The 7,106-nt window shown below is 48.0% G+C and overlaps 1 protein-coding gene across 1 annotated transcript in view; it reads right to left on the reverse strand.

Annotated features, from left to right (window-relative positions):
- Positions 1-4,782, reverse strand: part of KBTBD2 (kelch repeat and BTB domain containing 2) — a 37,281-nt gene extending 32,499 nt beyond the window's left edge. Inside the window, exon 1 of the mRNA XM_073630464.1 lies at positions 4,529-4,782. The gene's annotated coding sequence lies outside the window, so the exon portion shown is untranslated. The remainder of the gene's footprint in view (positions 1-4,528) is intronic.
- Positions 4,783-7,106: the final 2,324 nt, after the last annotated feature.

Here is a 7,106-nt window from a genome sequence, read left to right on the forward strand (position 1 = left end):
AGCTGCAGCACGGTGGCCAAGACCATACAGTGGTTTAACAGGACAGGTTCCACTCAGAACAGGCCTCTCCATGGTCGACCAAAGAAGTTGAGTGCACGTGCTCAGCATCATATCCAGAGGTTGTCTTTGGTAAATAGATGTATGAGTGCTGCCAGCATTGCTGCAGAGGTTGAAGGGGTGGGGGGCACATGCCCAGCTTAGTTTACATCGCCAGAGAAGACAGCTGGTAGGTAGGTATATTTTTTTTTATTGATGTCTGTTCTGCAGCAAAAAGCTTGCCTGCTCACTGTGACAGTGGAACTTTAGTTCTGGTTTAAGTGCCGGCTCAGAGCAGAGCAGTGTTGGAAAAGTGCGCTTTCCGCTTCACAGGTGAACACACTGCCCTTGAGATCTGCATGCAGGTGCCAAAACGAAACATGTGGGAATGGTCCCTGAAGCTGAACAGTATTGGGGCATTAGCTACGTACGGCTAAGGGCTTGTTCACGTGAGCAGCCAGGGGGTGGTTAATGCAGGCAGTTGAGCTATAGTTATGCAGCCGACTAAAACATCATGCTACTTTTGGCAGATGGCTCCACCGCCAAACGCAACCCATTTCAAGCAGAACTAAACTCATCAATTTAACTATGAATGCCAACTGTCACATTTGCTTGCGCTCTCAACTGAACTGTCAAGCCAAACGGCTGGTATCATAACTGATCACGTGCAGCACCATGGCAACTGCAGATTAAACAGAAGCCAAGATGGCAACTTACACACAGTATCCACAAGAGCAAAAACACCCCTCACATTTTTGTAAATATTTTTATTTTTTCATGTGACAACACTGAAGAAATGACACTTTGCTACAATGTAAAGTAGTGAGTGTACAGCTTGTATAAGTGTAAATTTGCTGTTCTCTCAAAATAACTCAACACACAGCCATTAATGTCTAAACCGCTGGCAACAAAAGTGAGTACACCCCTAAGTGAAAATGTCCAAATTGGACCCAAAGTGTCAATATTTTGTGCGGCCACCATTATTTTCCAGCACTGCCTTAACCCTCGGGCACGGAATTCACCAGCGCTTCACAGATTGCCAATGGAGTCTTCTTCCACTCCTCCATGACGACCTTGCGCTCCTCCACCTTCCGTTTGAGGATGCCCAACAGATGCTCAATAGGGTTTAGGTCTAGAGACATGTTTGGCCAGTCCATCACCTTTACCCTCAGCTTGTATAGCAAGGCAGTGGTAGACTTGGAGGTGTGTTTGGGGTCGTTATGTTGGAATACTGCCCTGCGGCCCAGTCTCTGACTGGAGGGGATCATGCTCCACTTCAGTATGTCACAGTACATTGGCATTCATGGTTCCCTCAATGAACTGTAGCTCCCCAGTGTTGGTAGAACTCATGCAGCCCCAGACCATGACACTTCCACCACCATGCTTGACTGTAGGCAAGACACACTTGTCACCACACACGATTCACATCATCTGAACCAAATAAGTTTATCTTGCTCTCATCAGACCACAGGACATGGTTCCAGTAATTCATGTCCTTAATCTACTTGTCTTCAGAAAACCGAGGGCTTTCTTGTGCATCATCTTTAGAAGAGGCTTCCCTCTGGGACGACAGCCATGCAGACCAATTTGATGCAGCGTATTGTCTATGCTTAGGCTGGAAAGCATGAGATCAAAAAAATAAATAAAAATAAATTCACGATCCCATGCTTTCCAGCCACGATCGCGGCTTTGTTTACAAGCTCGGCCTGGACGTGACGTTATAACGTCGCGCCCAGGCCTCCGTCCATAGAGATGACTAGTGGCCATCAGGTCACCGGAAATCTCTACGATTGTCATCCGGCGGCCGATTCTTTCTCCGGGTCCCCGATGGCACGGGATGGTCCCCTCCCGTCGCCTGTAAGAACGGTCTAGCAACTAAACTGCCACTATGATCATTCTTATGGTGCGCATAATCGCTGGCTGAAAAAGAGGATATCTGAATGATGCCTGTAGCTGCAGGCATCATTCAGATACTCCCACTGAAAGTCAAATGACATATGACGTCCTTGGGCTGGAAGGGATTAAAGTGGAACTTTAGTCAGAAAACGAAGTCCTGCTAAATCACGTCAGGCTGGCCCCTTTTACAGGTATAGCTATGTAAAAAGCTATGTAAAACATTAAAAATAAGTGTCTACATTGTTTAAAATCCAGTAATACACTGTCTTACCCTGCTCTGCACATAATCATTTGCTCTCCATTTTAAGGCAGTGCTGAGTTTGTAGAGGCCAATCTGTCGACAGCCTTAAAGCGGAATTAACCCCTCCTATCCTTTACAGACAATGAAGCTGCTTCTGTTTGATCTGCAACTGCCATGGTGCTGCACATGTGATCTGTTAGGACACCAACCATGTGATGGTTTGACAGTTCGGTTGAGGACACAAGCAAATGTGACAGTTAATACTGGCATTCCAGGAATGTAACTTTTTTTTTTTAACTGTTAAAAGAAGAAGTTCACTTTTCAACCGGTTCCCGACTGGCTCACGCAGATATACTGCGGCAGAATGGCTCTCCTGGGCGAAATCCACATAGATATATCTATGTGGATATCTATCTATCTCTATCTATCTATCTATCTCTTTGCCCAGGAGAGCCACCAGAGGGCGCACGAGCGCCACCAGGGGCACACCCGCTGCACAGTGGGGGACCCGATGCGCGCGCGGGGGGGGGGGGGGGGGGTGCGTGCGATCGCCGCCGGCCACGCATGATCGCGTGCACGAGCGTCAGCACAGGGAAAACACACAAATCCCTGTGCTGGCGCTTGTGCACGCGATCATGCGTGGCCGGCGGCGATCGCACCCCCCCCGCATCGGGTCCCCCACTATGCAGCGGGTGTGCCCCTGGTGGCGCTCGCGCGCCCTCTGGTGGCTCTCCTGGGCAAAGATAGATAGAGATAGATATAGACAGTTTAGGCCGATATGTATTCTTTTACATATTTTTGGTAAAAAAATAAAAATAAAAATATTTGCAATAAGCGTATATTGATTGGTTTGTGCAAAAGTTATAGCGTCTACAAAATAGGGGATACATTTATGGCATATTATTACATTTTTTTTTTTTTTTTTTATTAGTAATGGCAGCGATCTGCTATTTTTATTGTGACTGCGATTTTATCGCAGACACATTGGACACAATTTTGGGACCAGTCATTTATACAGCGATCAGTGCTATAATAATGCACTGATTAATGTGTAAATGGAACTGGCAGGGAAGGGGTCCTAGGGAGATGTTCTAACTGGGGGATGGGCTACCACTGACATGACAGCGCTCACTACTCCCAATCACAGGGAGCAGTAGATCCTTGTCATGTCACTAGGCAGAACAGGGAAATGCCTTGTTTACAAAAGGTATCTCCCTGTTCTTCCTCTCCATGACACGATCACGGGCCCCCGGCAAACACTGAGTCCGCGGGAGTGGTCACGGAGTACGCGGTGGGCACGTGCCCACAATGCCGCGATTTTAAGGGGGGATGTACCTGTATGCCCATTTGCCCAGCCATGCCATTGTGCCGATGTATATTGTTGTGTGCTGGTTGGCTGGTGGTTAAAACATGGCTTTGTTAAAGCTCTCTGAACGCCAGTCAAAGCTCCTGTAAGCTAACCATTTTATTTATTCACTGGAGCTTTGACTAGCCTTCAGAGAGCTTTAACAAAGTCTGTTGAAGCCTTGTTGAAGCCAAAGCAAGTGTAAATGAGCCCTATAAGTAAGGATGAGCTCCGGCGTGTTCACACACTCCACGTGCAGAGCCCGCCAGGAAGTCGGCAGTGCGCTAATCACAGGCAGTGAGACATTTTCCCGATGTGCGGCTGCAGAGATCAGGAAATGTCTCACTGCCTGTGATTAGCGCAGTGCCGACTTCCTGGCGGGCTCTGCATGTGGAGTGTGTGAACACGCCGGAGCTCATCCTTACCTATAAGTAACTCAAGGACTGCCTGTACCCAGATCTGGCCATTTTCATTTGAAATACCAAAACGGGGCTCAATTTACGCCATAAAAGCATGGTGGAGCGCACACGTGTTGCCGGGCAGGGCTGCCCATTCATTTCAATGTTCTGCCCCACGCACTAACAAATTGTGCAAAGCCCCCTATCTTTTTTCCCCAAAACTGAACCACATGGTGTTATGGAAAGGTTTGCACAGGCACACACATAAGCAGATTCGTGGGAGTGCCATTGACAATAAATGGCACCACCGCATGTCTGCTGAAGGGCATATGTGTGTTAGGAACGTGTGCATTTGCACACACAGGGTGTAAACATAGGCAGGGCTCCAGGGGGAATGTGTGATAAAAGCCGGTGCTGTGTAGTAGATGAGGCTCCCAGTGAGAGATGAGAAGTTGTAAGTGTGCCTGTACAATGTGACACCCGGTGAATTATTCATAGCACACAGGAGCCGTACTATCTCCATCTCTAGGGGAGGGGAGGCCATAGGCCGTCCATTAATGACCAGAGCGGACATTCACACATACACAGGGCGCCGAGGAGGATGGGGCTCACCAGGCTGTATGCGGCGGTCAGACACGGGCTCACACTTCCTCGGTCTTCTCTCCGCTTTCTTCCGGGTGTGACCTCGCCGTGCCGTTGTTGTTGCCACCGCCGCCCCTTCAACCAACCAGCGGTGTGCGAGAGAGGAAGAGAGCAGACAAACACCAGGGCGGAGAATGCAGGAAGGCGGTGGTGGTGGCGGACACTCTGTAATTTAAGGTGCGCTTGCAACCTCTCAATAAAGTTTTATTCAAAAAAAAAAACACACACATCGCGTAGGAAGTACGCAAGGCAGTGTCCAGCCATTGAGGAACGCCCTCCAATTCTCTGCGTCACGCCCTGTTCGTGTTTGTGGAGCGCTTCAGTTTGCGTTGCTTGGCATAACGTAGGGCCGAGTTCTGTGCGCCCACACGCTTATAACTTTCAAACCCATGGTACAAATGGGAACACGGTATACAGCGCAATTCATAGACGTTCTACGCTACTCACACTGCGGCAATGAATGGGGACAGAGCGTCCGTCACCAGGGCTCCGTTGAGGTGGCTTCACCAAAATGGTGCCGAGTGTAACGTGAGGGAGAGGGAGTAATACACTGCACTCGCTCTAGCGTTGTCTTGTAAGCGAGTAGTCAATGTGTGTTGACGTCACGAACGGCATTCCTAGCGTCGTTTCCTGACCTCCTCCAGGTCTTGTTTGAACGTCATTACACTAACACGTGACCGACTTCCTGCCTTCCCTCCCGGGCTTTGAGTCTTCAAGACTGAGCTCTGTGTTTCTACAAAGGATCTGTCCCTTCCTGTATTCCCTATAGAAACATGGAGGTGAAATACAAACAAAACTAGAATAAATCCAGCTTTAAAATATATATTAATGTGGTTGTAAACCCGAAAAAAAAAAAACCTGTAAGACAAAGGCATAATGAGCTAGTATGCATCGCACATTATGAAATACCTTAGATCAACACTTTTGCAGCGGTCCCCGTACACCGCTGTGACCGGAGATATGTCTCCCGGCATTATCCCCAGGTTCGCGTGCTCTGGCGCTGTGATTGGCCAGAGTCACCGGTCACGGCACAGCTGCTGAAGTCAGCTGCTAAATCGTGCAGGTTTAGGAGATGTTTTCAGTACCTACATGTAAGCTTTATTATCGGCTTACCTGTAGGTACAAGTGGTGTAACAGGGTTTACAACCACTTTAATTCTCTGTACTTAAGGCGCCTTTCACACTGGGGCATCGGCGGTAAAGCGCTGCTATTTTTAGCAGCGCTTTACCGTCGTATTTGTGGGGGTATTCGGCCGCTAGCGGGGCGCTTTTAACCCCCACTAGTGGCCGAGAAAGGGTTAAAACTACCCGCAAGCGTTATAGCCGCGCTGCACCATTGATTTCAATGCTCACGAGCGGTATACTCACCGCTCCAAAGATGCTGCTAGCAGGACTTTTTTACCGTCCTGCCAGCGCACCGCTCCAGTGTGAAAGCCCGAAGAGACAGGAGCAGCTCTTTCAGGGCGCTTTGCAGGCACTATTTTAACGCTGTAGCGCCTGTAAAGTGCCCCAGTGTGAAAGGGGTCTAAAGGGAAAGTTCACCTGTTCACACACAAAAAAAAATAATGTCTGTGATGCCCCGGGCCGTGCTGCTAGTGTAGCGCTCTATATATCACATAGCACAATACCCAGCCCAGGGTCTCTATATTAATGGTTGCAACAGCAAGCTCAGCCATGTGACCATGCTTAGGGCTCATGCACACAGGATGTTTTAAAAATGGCAGCTACAGCAGCGCTAAAAAGCGTTTAGCCGTGTTTTTACATTAGCGTTATTCCGCATTTTTTGGCGTTAGCATTTTTGGGTGTTTTTTCATTAAAAAACTCTTTATAATGTAAAAACGTCAAGCGTGGGCGGCTGACGCGTTTTTTGGCGTGTTTTCGTTTTTACTGCACCTGGAAGCACAGGCTGTCATTTTTTTTCTACTGCCCCTAAACGCTTATGCCTCCAAATGCCTCTGACAGTTTATGTGTGAATGAACACATAGGCGAACATGGAGGGGCTTTTAGAGGCAATTAAAAAAATGTCAAATGCCCCTAACAGCATCTGTAAAAACATCCTGTGTGCATGAGCCCTTAGACACATCTGAGGTTTCTTCTTCCAGTCAGGTGTCCCAGAAGACATGCTGATAGGGTTGCCACCTTTTCTTCAAGCCAATCCCAAACACTTTAGTGGCGCACAGCAGTTTGTTCTTGGGGTATACTGAGAGAGGTTTCATCTGGAAATCCTCATCGCCTGCAGGAGCAGGGTTCTTTTTCGTTGCCAAAAAGGATGGTACCTTGAGACCCTGCATCGACTATCAAGGTTTAAATGCAGTGACTATCAAAAATCGATACCCCTTAATATCTGAGCTATTCCACAGGTTGAAAGGTGCCTCCATTTTTACCAAGTTGGATCTCAGAGGTGCATATAATCTGATTCAGATACGGGAAGGTGACAAATGGAAAACCATGTTTAACACTAGAGACGGGCATTACGAATACTTGGTTATGCCTTTTGGTTTTTGTAATGCCCCATCTGTGTTCCAAAACTTTGTCAATTAATTCTTCAG

Source organism: Aquarana catesbeiana, linkage group LG05, assembly GCF_042186555.1.
Source record: "Aquarana catesbeiana isolate 2022-GZ linkage group LG05, ASM4218655v1, whole genome shotgun sequence".
NCBI classification, from domain to species: domain Eukaryota; kingdom Metazoa; phylum Chordata; class Amphibia; order Anura; family Ranidae; genus Aquarana; species Aquarana catesbeiana.